A 15,932-nucleotide genomic window follows, 5' to 3' on the forward strand; every position below is an offset into this window, starting at 1 on the left:
TCCATATCCCTTAGGCGCCATGGGTTAAAGCTCCATGGAATATCCATGAACCACTTGGCCCACCCTAATGGATCTTTGGCCCACAGTATAATAATGGATGATTTACATAATCAACCCTTTAGATTTAATTAGTCACTTTTGATCACAAAATTAATTCCAAATTAATTCTTGACCAATACTAATTAAATAATACGATTTCTCAATTAATATATTATACTTATAATATATTAATAAATCACCAATAATCTTATTCTGAAAAGTCCATCCTATCAAATTGCACTGGCGAAGGCAACCCAAAAGGACCATGCTACAATTAGGTCAAGTACATACTAGATATAGTTATAGGCTTAGACACCAAATCCAACAGTCTGCCACTTGTATAAGTCTAATAACTATAACTGCCAATGTAACTTCAAGATCCGATTAGCAACCGTAGCTTCTAAAAGTCGCCTTCGAACTCTGACCCAGTCAGTGACTGTCCTTAGATAAGTGATCATATACTCTTTTGCTCTTCAAGATATCAGCGGACAAATGCATGGAGCATAGTTATACTCATTGTCCTGCAATTAGTTTCCCGATTTCAGATTAGTTTGACCTAGAGCATAATTGAACACATCAATTTAGTTCTGACTTGGCCCGGTACATAGGTCATAAAAAATCATTGAGGGGCCCATATATCGCTTTTGATCCTTCTTAGGATAAAAGGAATAAATAAAATTCGACATTATATGCTTGTATTAACTACTCGATAAGTCATACACAATGATACGTTTTATGACATCAAGTTACTGGTGCATTTTCGTATCATCAATGCCCAACCAATTTATAGTCAACGACTGATATATCTTGGTTTGAAGACTATATGATATTATCATCTCACAATCAATCGTGATAAATTCCATGAAGTGATTCTGATGAGTGTGGGTTGATCTAGTGCTCAATTTGTATTTCACAAGCACTCATGAATGGTGCAACAGACTTTTGCTATATCTAACTCCTTAGACATCTACAGCCAACTCATGATAGTCTAGCCTCATACCTACTTCAAATGTATGATCGACTGTGGATAGTTTGAATAATTATATTATCCAGGAAGTCAAAACATGCAAAGTGAAACAATAGTAAATAACAAACACAGTACAATAACTTTACTTATAAACAAAAAACACCTTTTCTTCAATCATCAAAATGTCAATTACAATTTAGCTGTTACAAGTTTCTAACTTATCTAATTACTAAAACTAATATCGTCCTTTAGCCCAATGCCTCTTGCATGCTACAAGTGCTTAACCCTATTTAGTCCCTTTTAAGGGGATCTTTGGGTTGTCTTGTGACGATATCCTCTTCACCACGACGTGTCCATCTTCTACCTGATGTCTTATGAAGTGGTACTTTCTGTTGATATGCCTTGATCGACCATGATCTCTCAGTTCCTCGGTTAAGGCAACCGCCCCTTCATTATCGCAGAAAACTTCTATGGGCTCCTTTATGGATGGCATAACTCCAAGGTCTCCGATGAAGTTCTTCAACCATATCACCTCTTTTGATGCTTCGCTCGCTGCAATGTACTCTAATTCACACATTGAATCAGCCATAGTTTCCTGCTTGCAACTTCTCCAAGTTATTGCTCCTCCATTTAGGGTAAATGTGACATCCCCAAAATCACGGCCAGAAAAGACCAGTTTAAGCTATTAAAACAATTTCAGAGTAATCCTTTGATTAACAGAGTTGCGGAATTTGTTCCATAAACGAAATATGATAAAAATAAGATTTACCCAAGCATTTCTTAAAGAAATGTATTTTCATTGTATAACAAAACTCGGGATGTCATGTTCCGATAAACAGTCCAAAAGCATAAACATTACATTACAGACCTTACAATAGTTATATAAAACAACAAGTCTATCATCCAAAAATAACTTGACAAGTCATCTAACTTATGCTCTGGCGCCACTACCGGTAACACAAAGAAAACTGAGTGGGTCATGCTTCGGAGCCTGGTGAGCATAAAAGTTTTTCAACTCACAATAAATAATTATATTTAATTCATCAACCAACCATAAACCGATTACCCATTCCCGTTATCCTCACTTTTACGTCCCTAAAACAACATCTATTACAAGGGACCTAATCTAGGATTTTCATCGGGATGGACACTACTGCAAAGGGGCTTCCTCAGCAATAAATGTCCTAAAGGAAACCATGAGGGGGATAGAGTACACCGGTGAACACATCGTTCACAACACCTATATGTTATGATCCTGCTAGCGTTCCACATGATTGTCTAGAAAGAGTATGTGGTCGTCATCATACTCTGCTAGATGACTAGATCAACAACAACAACATCGAGTCCTCTCATCTGTTTATCACACATTAACTATCTACCGATGTTCTACCCAACATATTAGTAGACAAAAATATATATATTTATATACATAGTTTAAAACCTGTATAACATGTTCATTCAATATATATTCCACACAACATATGAGGCACACACACATAACACGTATTTCATAGACAATAAATCATATCTATGAGTTAGAAGAAAGTGAATATACATTCACACATATAACAACAAAAAATGCACATAACACGTATTTCGTATAAAATACTTCATAATTATGCGTTAGAAGAAAGTAACTACACACTCACTTGATCAGAAGATGATCGGACAACACTATGGCTCTAAGAGTAGTATTCTTCGGTGAAACCGGGTTCACTTCACTCACCGGGCTTCTTACGAGTAGAGCTTCAGCTCGAAAACTCTTTTATTCACGAGATCTTCAAGCTTCGGGACTTGCTTCGGTTCTCGGGATGGTACCAGGGCTTCACTTCTGTGCACATAAATCAAGGTAATACGAGTGAGAGGAGAGAATTTGAGCAACCAAACTCGGCTAGCCCTTCAAATCTATTTATACCGCAAAATTTGCTCTTGCGACATCATGGTATGGTTTACCATGTCGTGGTGGCTGGGTCGTCATTGCAAGTGGGTCTGGCAGACTCCAGAGCACGTGCCACGTCGTGGCACTTTTACCACGTCATGGTGGCTGACAGTTTTGGGGTTTCGCTCCCCGAACTTCAGAAATTCATAACTTTCGCATACGAACTCCGTTTTTGACATTCTTTAAATCGACGCGTAGGTGAGAATTTTCTCTACAACTCTCGTTTAGACTCTGTTGGCTAATTTTGAATTATTTTTAATATATTACTTTTATATTATTTTTAGTAGGCTGCGACAGGAAAACTACGTTATAAATTCATAACTTCTTCATCTGACATCCGTTTTCGTCTATCTTTTTATCGTTTCACTACTATTAACGAGATCTTCGATTCTCGTTTAGATTGTTTCGGCTAAAAATCACTCGATCTCAAATCGAGGATTTGGCCTCCATACTGCTAAGTCGAAACCTCGGAAAAACCATAACTTCATTATACAAAGTAAGATTTGGGCGTTCTTTTTATGCACGCTCTCGGTTTAAAGAAATCTAAAACTTTCGTTTAGATCACTATGGCTAGATATCTCTGTATCTTAATTTCATATTTTACGTCATTCGGTGTCGTGTCGGTTCTGTCGCGAAACTTCGGCAGATCATAACTTTTTCGTTTTAACTCGGATTTCGACGTTCTTTATATCTCCGGAATCCTTGTTTCGACCACTACAACTTTATGTAAAGATATTGGGTTTATATAACATTTCATTTGACGCTCATTTTATTCTTAATTCATTTAATTATAATAATTAAGAAAATAAACACATAATGCTCAAATATTTCATCATTAATACTTCAAAAGAGTTACAAGGGTTAACCCAGACTATTAAATCAACAACTATGCCTAGCCTGGAAACGCGGGTGTTACAATTCTCTCCCCCTTAGGATGATTTTGTCCTCGGAATCACACATCAATGAACAAATGCGGATAGCGACTCAACATGTCACTCTCCATTTCCGAGGTGATATTTAGCCCATTCGTTTGTTTCCAACGTACAAGCACCAATTCGACCATCTTGCATTGCAATTTCTTAGTCTTTCGGTCAACGATTGCCTCAGGTTCTTCAATCAACCTCTTGTTCTCATCCAATCTTAGTTCAGAAATTGGAATTATGTGGGGAACTTTCCCCGTGAATTTCCTCAAATAGCACACATGGAAAGTGTTATGAATACCATTTAGTTCTTCTGGTAATTCGAGCTTGTGAGCTTGGTTCCCAATTCTCTGAAGAACTTTAAACGGTCCAATAAACCTTGGACTCAACTTTCCCCTTTTACCAAATCTTATAAGACCCTTCCCCGGTGAGACTTTAAGTAAAACCGAATCCCCAACTTCAAAAGTCATTAGTCTTCGCTTCTTGTCAGCATAGCTCTTTTGATGATCTTGAGCTGCTAACACTGTTTCCCTAATTACTTTAAGCTTTTCAGCAGTTTGATGGACTATCTCCGGTCCCATAAACAGCTTTTCCCAAGCCTCAAGCCAACAAGACAGCGTACGACACTTCTGTCCGTACAAAGCATGATAAGGTGCGATCTTTATGCTCGAGTGGAAACTATTATTGTAGGAAAAATCTACTAAAGGTAAATGTTCATCCCAGTTACCTAGGAATTCCAGGGTACATGCTCTTAGCATATCTTCAAGTGTTTGTATAGTTCTTTCGCTCTGACCATCAGTCTATGGATGGTAAGCTGGACTTAAACACAACTTGGTACCCATTTTCTCTTGTAGACTTTTTCAAAATCACGAAGTGAAACGACTATCACGATCTGATACAATTGTTAGAGGAACGTCGTGAAGTCTCACAATTTCCTTCACGTAAGCATTCGCATACTTATCCGTAGACCATTTTTCCTTAGCTGCTATGAAGTGTGCACTCTTGGTGAAACGATCCATGACCACCCAAATCATGTCGTGACCGCTCTTTGTCCTGCGTAGTTTAGTGATAAAATCCATTGCGATGTCTTCCCATTTACCCATAGGTATAGGTAAAGGTTCTAAACTCCCATATGGTTTCTGATGTTGTGCCTTAACCCTAGCACAAGTCACACACTCGGCCACATACTTTGCAACATCAAGCTTCATCGTCGGCCACCAGTAGTAGGTTTTCAGGTCCCTATACATTTTAGTGCTGCCGAGATGAATTGAGTACATGGTTTGTGAGCTTCTTCCATTAGAAGATCTCTTATCTCTCCTGACTTAGGTACCCAAATACGACCTTGGAATACCTTCAGTCCATGACTGTTTATACCGAACACCAATGTTTTGCCCAAACGTTCCTCCTTTCGGTCATTCTTCTCAGAAGCTTCCTCTTGAGCTTTCTTTATACTGTCCACAATTGTCGAGACAACTTCTATTCTCAACGCTCTTGGCCTTTTTCTTTCAAGATCGACTTTCTGACTAAGAGCATCAGCAACAACATTAGTTTTATCGGGGTGGTAAAGTATCTCACAGTCGTAGTCCTTAAATAATTCTAGCCAGCGTCATTGCCTCATATTCAATTCTTTCTGACTAAAGAGACATTGGAGACTCATATGATCAGTGAAAAGTTTTCACTTCGTGCCATAGAGGTAATGCCTACATATTTTTAGAGCGAAAACTACCGCTGCCAACTCCAAATCATGAGTCGGGTAGTTCTTTTCATGCTCTTTCAGCTATCGAGATGCATATGCGATAACTTTATCTCTTTGGGTCAAAACACAACCCAATCCAACCCCAGACGCATCGCTATAAACAGCGAAGTCTTCAACTCCATTGGGTAGAGAAAGAATTGGAGCCTGACATAGCTTCTTCTTTACCTTCTTGAATGCTTCATTATGTTTCTCATTCCAAGCATAAGCAGCTCCTTTGTGGGTCAAAGTTGTTAATGCACTAACGATCGAAGAAAAGCCTTGGATAAACCTTCGGTAATATCCGGCTAAACCTAAAAAGCTTTGGATCTTCGTGGGACTTTTTGGTTGTTCCCACTTCATCACAACTTCAATATTTGCTGGATCAACCATTATCACTTCTTGTTTGACCACGTGACCCATGAATTGGACTTCTCGAATCCAAAAATCACATTTAGAGAACTTAGCATACAACTTCTCCTTCTTCAAGATGTCTAACACTTCTCACAAGTGTCTACCATGCTCCTCTTGGATTTTCGAGTAAATCAGAATGTCATCTATGAACACTATCACAAATTTATCTAGGAACGGATTACAAACCCTGTTCATTAAATCCATGAATGCTGCTGGAGCATTGGTTAGTCAAAACAACATAACCAAGAACTCGTGGGGTCCATATCGCATTCTGAATGCAGTCTTCTGTATATCCTGCTCTTTCACATTCATTTGATGATATCCTGACCTTAGGTCGATCTTTGAAAAATAGCTTGAACCTTGTAGTTGATCGAATAGGTCATCAATCCTTGGCAACGGATATCTATTCTTTATTGTTGCCTTGTTCAGCTCTCTATAATCGATGCACATTCTCATACTTCCATCTTTCTTCTTCACGAATAACATCGGAGTTCCCCAGGGTGATGAACTAGGTCTAATGAATCCTTTGTCCAATAACTCCTGAAGTTGCATCATCAGCTCCTTCATCTCCGTCGGTGCTAATCGATAAGGTGCTTTTGCTATTGGCGTCGTCCCTGGTAACAAGTCGATACAGAATTCTACTTGTCAATCAGGCGGTAATCCGGGAAGATCTTCGGGAAATACTTCCAGATAATCACACACGATAGGAATTCTCCGCATCTCCTTTTTCTCCTTCTTAGCATCAATCACAAATGCTAGATACGATGTACATCCTTTGGCCAAACACTTTCTGGCTTTCATCAATGAAATGATTCCAGAATTTACTCTGCATTTATCTCCATACACCATAAACGACTCTTTCCCAGGCGGGTTTACTTTGACTATATTCTTTCTATACAATATCTCGTTGTCATTGGTGGTAAGCTAGTCCATTCCCAAAACGATGTCGAAACCGTTAAGTTCGATAGGCAATAATTCCTCGTGGAACTTATTCTCATTCAAGTCAATCAAGATGTTTTTCATACGATAGGTAACAGGCACAAACTTGTCACTAGCAACTTCGACTAATAAAGCATTATCTAGTCTATAGACAGGCAAAGCTAGTTTTCTACCAAATTCATGCGAAATAAAGGAGTAGTTGGCTCCAGAATCACATAAAATATGGGCAGGCAATTTGTTTACGTGAAAGGTACCTGAAGCGACATCATCTTCATCTTTAGCAGCTTCCAGTGTCATCTGGAATGCTCTTGCCTTAGGCTTTGGTGAAATGTTGGGTTTTCCTACCTCCTTCTTCTTCGGACAATCTCTCGATATGTGCCCCTCCTCACCGCAACCATAGCAAAATTTCATGGTGAGGGTGAATTCGTTGGCGTCATGCCCTAGCTTTCCACATTTGAAGCATGTGGCTTCCCCGCCACATTTCCCATGATGTTTCTTCTTGCATTTGTCGCACCATTTCGCTTCTCCTCCTCTACCTCCTCTCGAACTAGACTTTGAGAATATACCCTTTTTGCTTGACCCCGAGGGTCCATCGATTTTCCTCTTTTCACCAACCTCTGACCTCTCCAGACCTTTCTCCCTGATCTCGGTCTCAACATTTTTAGCAGCCCAGATGGCGGCTTTCAATATGCTTGCTTGCTTAACCATTGGACCATAGTCCGCTAGTTGTCCGAGGGAAAACTTGTTGACTTTTGAGAGTTTTTTTGGTACTAAATATGGGATAAGCTTCATCTTTTCTGTGAAACTAGCAACGTATTCAGTAACGCTCAATTTTCCCTTCTTCAAATTCTGAAACTCATTATTGATTTCTAGAAGGTCCTGCTCGGAGCAGTATTGCAATTTTAGTTGTTCCACAAAGTCTTCCCAAGACATTTTGCTTGCTTCTCCCTTGGGCATAGAGTCATATAATAGCTTCCAACAACTCAACATCCCAGATTTTAGCAGAGGGATCGCAAGAGCGGTCTTCTGCCTGCTGCTGCATTCGCAACTTTCAAACATTGTCTCCATTTCGGAGATCCAGTCCATAACTTGCACCACCGTCCGACTTCCGAATAGACATGGTGGTTTGGATGCCATGAAATCCTTGTACTTACACCCACGCCCATCATTTCCTCTATCCTGGTTGTTTTGTCTAACCACCGGTGGGTTGGCTTGACCAACAGTTCCACTGAAGTTTTCTCCCTCCGAATGCCCTCCATTCTCCTCGGACTCTTCCACTTGAATTGACGGTTATTCACGATTCTACCTAAGCATACGTCTTGTTTCTTTCATCTGATGATCCAACATCGTCTAAATCATCAGTTGTACGCCAACCATTGTTATCGGCTCAGGTGCTGCTGCTACATCAAGTATTTACTCTATCACTGGTATTTGATTCTTGTTTTCATCAGCATTTCCAACTCCACTCATCGTTCTCACCATTTTTTATCTATACACCAAATAAGGTGAATTTTAGAACCTCATTCACGTTAGATATTCAAATCATCCTTATTAATCTGAAACGTTTACATGCTAGTTCTAAATTCGTCGACGTACGCTTATAATCCTACACACATAAGCTTTCCAGATCCGGTCGGCAACAGAACATAGATCCGAACAAATAATATCATATATGGCAAACATATAACATTAAGCACATAAATGCATTTTAGGCAATTTTTCTAAAATAAACTTGTGCTCGTGTCTAAAATATAACAAACACACATCTCACAGTTTCACTTACCATTCTAAGTTTAATTCTAGAAATCCTACAAATTCCTAGTTCGCTTAAACTAATGCTTTGATACCAACTGTGACATCCCCAAAATCATGGCCAGAAAAGATAGGTTTAATTTATGCATTTAAAACAATTTCATAGTGATCTTTTTATTAAAAGAGTTGCGTAATTTGTTCCCAAAACGAAATATGATAAAAATAAGATTTACCCAAGCATTTCTTAAAGAAATGTATTTTCATTGTATAACAAAACTCGGGATGTCATGTTCTGATAAACAGACCAAAAGCATAAACATTACATTACAAACCTTACAACAGTTATATAAAACAAGTCTATAATCCACAAATAACTTGGCAACTCATCCAACCTATGCTCTGGTGCCACTACCTGTAATACAAAGAAAACTGAGTGGGTTAGGCTTGGGAGCCTGGGGAGCATATAAGGTTTTCAACCCATAATAAATAATTATATTTAATTGATCAACCAACCATAACCCGATTACCCGTTCCCGTTATCCTCACTTTTACGTCCCTAAAACAACATCTATTACAAGGGACCTAATCTAGGATTTTCATCGGGATGGACACTACTGCAAAGGGGATTCCTCAGCAATAAATGTCCTAAATGCAACCATGAGGGGGATAGAGTATGCCGGTGAACACATCGTTCACAACACCTATAGTTTATGAGCTTGCTAGCGTTCCACATGACTGTCTAGAAAGAGACTCTGGTTGTCATCCATACTGTGCTAGATGACTAGATCAACAACAACAACATCGAGTCCTCTCATCTGTTTATCACACATCAACTATCTACCGATGTTCTACCCAACATATTAGTAGATAAAAATATATATTTTTATACATAGTTTAAAACCTGTATAACATGTTCATTCAATATATATTCCACACAATAGATGAGGCACACACACATAACACATATTTCGTAGAGAATAAATCCTATCTATGAGTTAGAAGAAAGTGAATATACATTCACATATATAATAACAAAATATGCACATAACACGTATTTCTTATAAAAGACTTCATAATTATGTGTTAGAAGAAAGTAACTACACACTCACTTGATCAGAAGATAATCGGACAGCACTACAGCTCTAAGAGTAGTATTCTTCGGTGAAACTGGGTTCACTTCACTCACCGGGCTTCTTACGGGTAGAGCTTTGACTCGAAAACAATTTTCTTCACGGGATCTTTGAGCTTCGGGACTCGCTTCGGGTCTCGGGATGATATTGGGGCTTCGGGGGTACTTCTTTGCACGTAAATCGAGGTAATATGAGTGAGAGGAGAGAATTTGAGCAACCGAACTCGGCTGGCCCTTCAAATCTATTTACACGGCAAAATTTTCCCTTGCCACATCGTGGTAGCTGGGTCGTCACTGCATGCATCATTGCAAGTGGGTCTGGCAGACTCCAGAGCATGTGCCATGTCGTGGCACTTTTACCACGTCGTGGTGGCTGACAGTCTTGGGGTTTCGCGCCCTGAACTTTGGAAATTCATAACTTTCGCATACGAACTCCGTTTTCGCTAATTTTGACTTTATTTTTAATATATTATAAATATATTACTTTTATATTATTTTTAGTAGGCCGGGACAGAAAACTCTGTTATAAATTCATAACTTCTTCATCTGATGTCCGTTTTTGCCTATCTTTTTGTATTTTCACTACTATTAATGAGGTCTTCGATTCTCGCTTAGATTGTTTCAGCTAAAAATCACTCGATCTCAAATCGAGGATTCAGGTTGCATACTGCTAAGTCGAAACCTCGGAAAAATCATAATTTCCACATACAAAGTCAGATTTGGGCATTCTTTTTATGCACGCTCGTGATTTAACGAACTATACAACTTTCGTTTAGATCACTAAGGCTAGATATCTCTATATCTTAATTTCATATTTTCCATCATTCGGTGTCGTGCCGTTCTATGGTGAAACTTTGACTGATCATAACTTCTTCAATTTAACTCGGATTTTGGCGTTCTTTATATCTCCAGAATCCTTGTTTCGACCACTACAACTTTATGTAAAGATATTGGGCTTATCTAAATTTCATTTTGATGCTCATTTTATTCTAAATTCATTTAATTATAATAATTAAGAAAACTAAACACATAATGCTCAAATATTTCATCATTAATACTTCAAAAGAGTTACAAAGGTTAACCTAGACTATTACATCAACAATTATGCCTAGCCTGGAAACGCGGGCATTACAGTAAACACCCTGCCCGACTGAGAACGCATATTGTCTCTGTTAGTCTGAAAGTCGACGTCACAATACCTTAATACTCTCAATTCATCACTCCCACCAAGGGTAAGGATCCAATCCTTAGTCCTGCGCAGGTACTTAAGAATATTATTAACTGCAGTCTAGTGAGCTCTACCAGGATTCCATTAATATCCACTAACAATGCTCAAAGCAAAGGCCACATCGGGGCGAGTACAAGTCATAACATACATGATTGAGCCAACTGCAGAAGCATATGGTATCCGACTTATCTCTATTATCTCAGCTTCTATACTCAGACTTTGAGTCTTACTCAGGTTGGTACTGATTTGGATAGGCAAGTCACCTTTCTTCGAGTTTTCCATGCTGAAACGCTTTAGCACCTTGTCCAAGTAGGTACTTTGACTAAGTCCTATTAGTCTTTTACTCCTGTCTCTCAAAATCCTTATCTCTAGAATATAGGTAGCCTCTCCAATGTCCTTCATGCTGGGTTTGAGCCATAAGAACATTCCTATGTGCACATGCAAACCCTAATGCTTGGATCTAGGTTTCTCTAATGAACATGCTTTTCATCCAAGACTTGCAAACCCTAGATCTATGATGTACAATTCGAAATTGACAAGACAAAGTAGATCTAGATGATTACCTCTTTCTTGGAAGCTTGAATTTTGTTATCCTTAGAGCTTAGAGTCACAATTGTCACTCCTCTAATGGCTTAGAAACACCAAGAAGCAAGAGGATGATATGGAGAGAGGTTGAGGGCACAAAATCGACACTAGGAACTCCTTAGGGTTTCTGGTAGCCGATTTCTGTAGCCCTTGGGTCCTTTAAATACATGAGCTACTAGGATTACAGCCTGAAACCCTAATTGGGTTACTTAGGCCTTAATCAGTCGAAGGATCCTTCTAAATTACGTCTTGGACAATTTCAAGGAGCCCATGCACCTTATTTTCATCGACCCCATGATCCATAAGGATCCACAACCCAAAACCAACTATCATACAATTGACAGTTCTAGTCCCCTTTATCTGATTAATCACTTTTAGCCATAAAATTAATTCTTATTTAATTCATGTCTAATATTAATTAAACTATATGATTTCTCTTTTAATATATTAATCATATAATATATTAATAAATCATGATAACCTCTTTATTCATAAATCATCCTATCATGTTGCTCTGGTGAAGGCAACCCAAAAGGACCATGCACAATCGGGTCAAATAGTTACTAAATATAGTTACGGGCTTAGACACTAATCCAATAGTCTCCCACTTGGATAAGTCTAGTAACTATAATGTAAGCATATTCCGATTAGCAATCGTAGCCCTCAAAGATACTGTCAAACTCTGATCTTATCAGTATCGTGTCCTTTAGATAAGGGATCGCATAGCCCTCTATTCTAGATGTTGTGTGGACAATCACATGGAACATAATCATACTTATTATCCAGCAGTTTGTTTCTCGATCTTAGATTCATTTGACATAGAACTTAATTGAACACATCAATTCAGTCCTGACCGGGCCCAACACATAAGTCAAATGAAATCATCGAGGGGGCCTGATATCACTTTTACCCTCTTAGGATAAAAGGAACAGATAAACTTTGACTTATATACATTTAGTATTCACTAATCAAATCGTACACAACAATGCGTTTTATGACATCAAGTTACTAATGCGTTTTTTGCATTATCAATGCACAACCAATCAGCCAACAATAAACCATATTTCTAGGTTTTAAGACCATATGATATTATCGTCTTGCGATCACTCGTGATAACTTCCATGAAGTGATTCCAGCAAGCGTGGGTTTATTCAAATGCTCAAAACTTGTTCATAAGCACTCATGAACGTTGTAGAAAACCTTTGCTATGTCTAATACCTTTTAGACAATCTACACACTTATTCATGACAGTCTTCATTCATACCTACTTCCAACATATGAACAATTGTGGACCGTTCGAATAATTAGATTATTCTTAAATAACTCAATATTCAGGAAGTCAAAACATGCAAACTGAAACAATAGTTAAACAATCAACATAAGACAATAAGTTAACTTATAAATAATACTCCTTTATTTAATCATCAAATGTCAATTACATTTATCTATTACACGTTTCTAAGCTATCTAATCTAAACTAATATCGTCCTTCAGCCCAATGCTCCTAGCATGCTGCAAGTGCTTAACCCTACTCAGTCCCTTCGTAAGTGGATCTGTTGGGTTATCCTATGACGATACCCTCTTCACTACGAGGAGTCCTTCTTTTACCCGATGTCGAATAAAGTGATATTCTCTGTCGATATGTCGAGATCTACCTTGATCCCTCGGTTCCTTGGTTAAGGCAACCGCTCGTTCATTATCACAGAGAATTTCCATAGGCTCCTTTATGGCAGGAACAACTCCTAGGTCTTGAATGAAGTTCTTCAACCATATCGCCTCCTTTGACACCTCGCTCGCTGCAATTTACTCTGATTCGCACGTTGAATTAGCTACGGTTTCTTTCTTGGAACTTTTCCAAGTCACTGCTCCTCCATTAAGGGTAAAGACCCGACTGCAAACGGTAGTTGTCTCTGTCGGTCTGAAAACCGACATCATTATACCCTCGCACCTTTAAGTCATCTCTCCCACTGAGGACATGAAACCATTCCTTGGTCCTCTGAAGGTACATAAGAGTGTTCTTGACTGCGGTCCAATGCACTCTGCCAGGGTTCTCTTGATATCTATTGACCATGCTCAAGGCGAATGCCACATCAGGGTGACTACAAGTCCTAGCGTACATAATCGAGCCAACTGCGGAAGCATATGGTACTCGGCTCATTTCTGCTATCTCGACTTCGGTACTCGGGCATTGAGTCTTACTCAACTTGGCATTACTTTGGACTGGTAACTCTCCCTTCTTTGACTTTTCCATACTAAAATGTTTTAGTACCTAGTCCAAGTAAGTATTCTGACTAAGTCCTATTAGTCTCTTACTTCTGTATCTCACTATCCTTACTCCCAAAATATTGGAAGCCTCTCCAAGGTCCTTCATAGTGAAGCACTTCCCGAGCCAGGACTTAACCTCCTACAGTGTCAGGATGTTGTTTCCTATGAACAGTATGTCATCGACATACAATACGAGGAAGCTCACTATACTCCCACTAGCTTTGACATACACACATGGTTCATCCTCGCTTCGTATAAACCCAAATCTTTGACTTTCTCATCGAAGCAAAGATTCCATCTGCGAGACGCTTTCTTAAATCCATAAATGGACTTCTCAAGCTTACACACTCTATTGGGATGCCTCGCATTGACAAAACCCTCCGGCTGAGCCATGTAAACATCCCAACCAACTTTCCATTATGGAAAGCGTTTTTGACATCCATCTATCATATTTCATAATCAGGAAATGCAGCAATGGCCAGCGTCACTCTAATAGACTTTATTTTCATAACTGGTGAGAAGGTCTCATCATAGTCAACTCCAGGAGTTTGAGTAAAGCCCTACGCAACCAATTGGGCCTTATATGTGTGCACATTCCCATCCATTTCGGTCTTCTTCTTGAAGATCCACTTGCACCTGACCGTCTTACGTCCGGGCACATGGTCAACAAAATTCCAAACTTGGTTGTCATACATGGACTGAATCTCGCTGTCCATTACCTCTTTCCATTTTGTAGACTCCGGGCCTGCCATGGCTTCCTTGTAGCTGTTAGGTTCATCCAAATTTATTAGTGTGCTATCACTAATATACGTGTCCCCTTCTTTAGTAATATGAAAACCATATAACTAGGGTTGAACTCTAACTCTTTCGGAACGTCTAATAGGTATGACTCATCAATGGGTTCAACCGGAGTTTCCTCCTCGGGTTGAGCGCCAGCGTTAAAGGTTCCTTCATTGCTCGACTCTTGAATCACTTCAAGATCGATTTGCCTCCCACTATCTCCTTGGCTTATGAGTTCTCGCTCTCAGAAAACCCCTTTCCTTGCAACGAAGACAACATTGTCACTCGGTCTATAGAAGAGATATCGAAAGGATTTATGCGGGTAGCCGATGAAAATACACCGCTCACTATGAGGTTCGAGCTTGTCGTCAGTCTCTCGTCTTACGAAAGCCTCGCAACCCCAAACCTTGATATGCGCCAACGAGGGAGCTTTCCCTTTCCACATCTCGTGAGGTGTTTTGGCAACCTTCTTTGTAAGGACTAAGTTATGGATATGTGCGGCAGTCTCTAAGGAATACCCCCAGAATGAGATAGGTAGTGAAGCACGGCTCATCATGGAATGAACCATGTCCAACAAGGTTCGATTATGCCTCTCAGCCACACCGTTCAACTAAGGTGTCCTAGGTGGCATCAATTGCAAAACTATTCTGCATTCCTTGAGGTAGTCGTGGAATTCAAGGCTTAGGTACTCTCCTTCTTGATCGGATCGAAGCATCTTGATTTTCCTACCCAATTGATTCTCCACTTCTTGTTTAAACTCTTTGAACTTTTTAAAGGTTTATGACTTGTGTTTGATTATGTAAATATACCCATATCTACTATAGTCGTCGGTGAAAGTCACATAGAAGTGGTTCGCATCCCTTGTGGTGGATCTAAAGGTCCCACACACATCGGTGTGTATGAGATCCAATAGACCCTCACCCCGAAGGTTGACTTGGTCATCTTTCCAAGTAAAAAAGACTCGCATGCGTCATTATCCCTAAGGTTGAAGGACTCCAACACTCCATCCTTTTGTAGTTGGGCTATGCGTTTCTTATTAACATGTCCAAGACGACAATGCCACAAGCATGCTTTATCCATACTATTGGAAGAATCCACACACAATACATCATTTCCTAGGTTATCTACAACCATAACAGTTTCATAAATTCCATTACAAGGCAATGCTTTGAAATGTAAAACACCATTTAGATAAGCATAATTAGAACCTTTCTCATTATCAAATGAATATCTAAATCCTTGT

The sequence above is a fragment of the Lactuca serriola genome, chromosome 1 (assembly GCF_051521515.1).
Source record: "Lactuca serriola cultivar US96UC23 chromosome 1, Lser_US96UC23_V15, whole genome shotgun sequence".
In the NCBI taxonomy this organism is placed as follows: domain Eukaryota; kingdom Viridiplantae; phylum Streptophyta; class Magnoliopsida; order Asterales; family Asteraceae; genus Lactuca; species Lactuca serriola.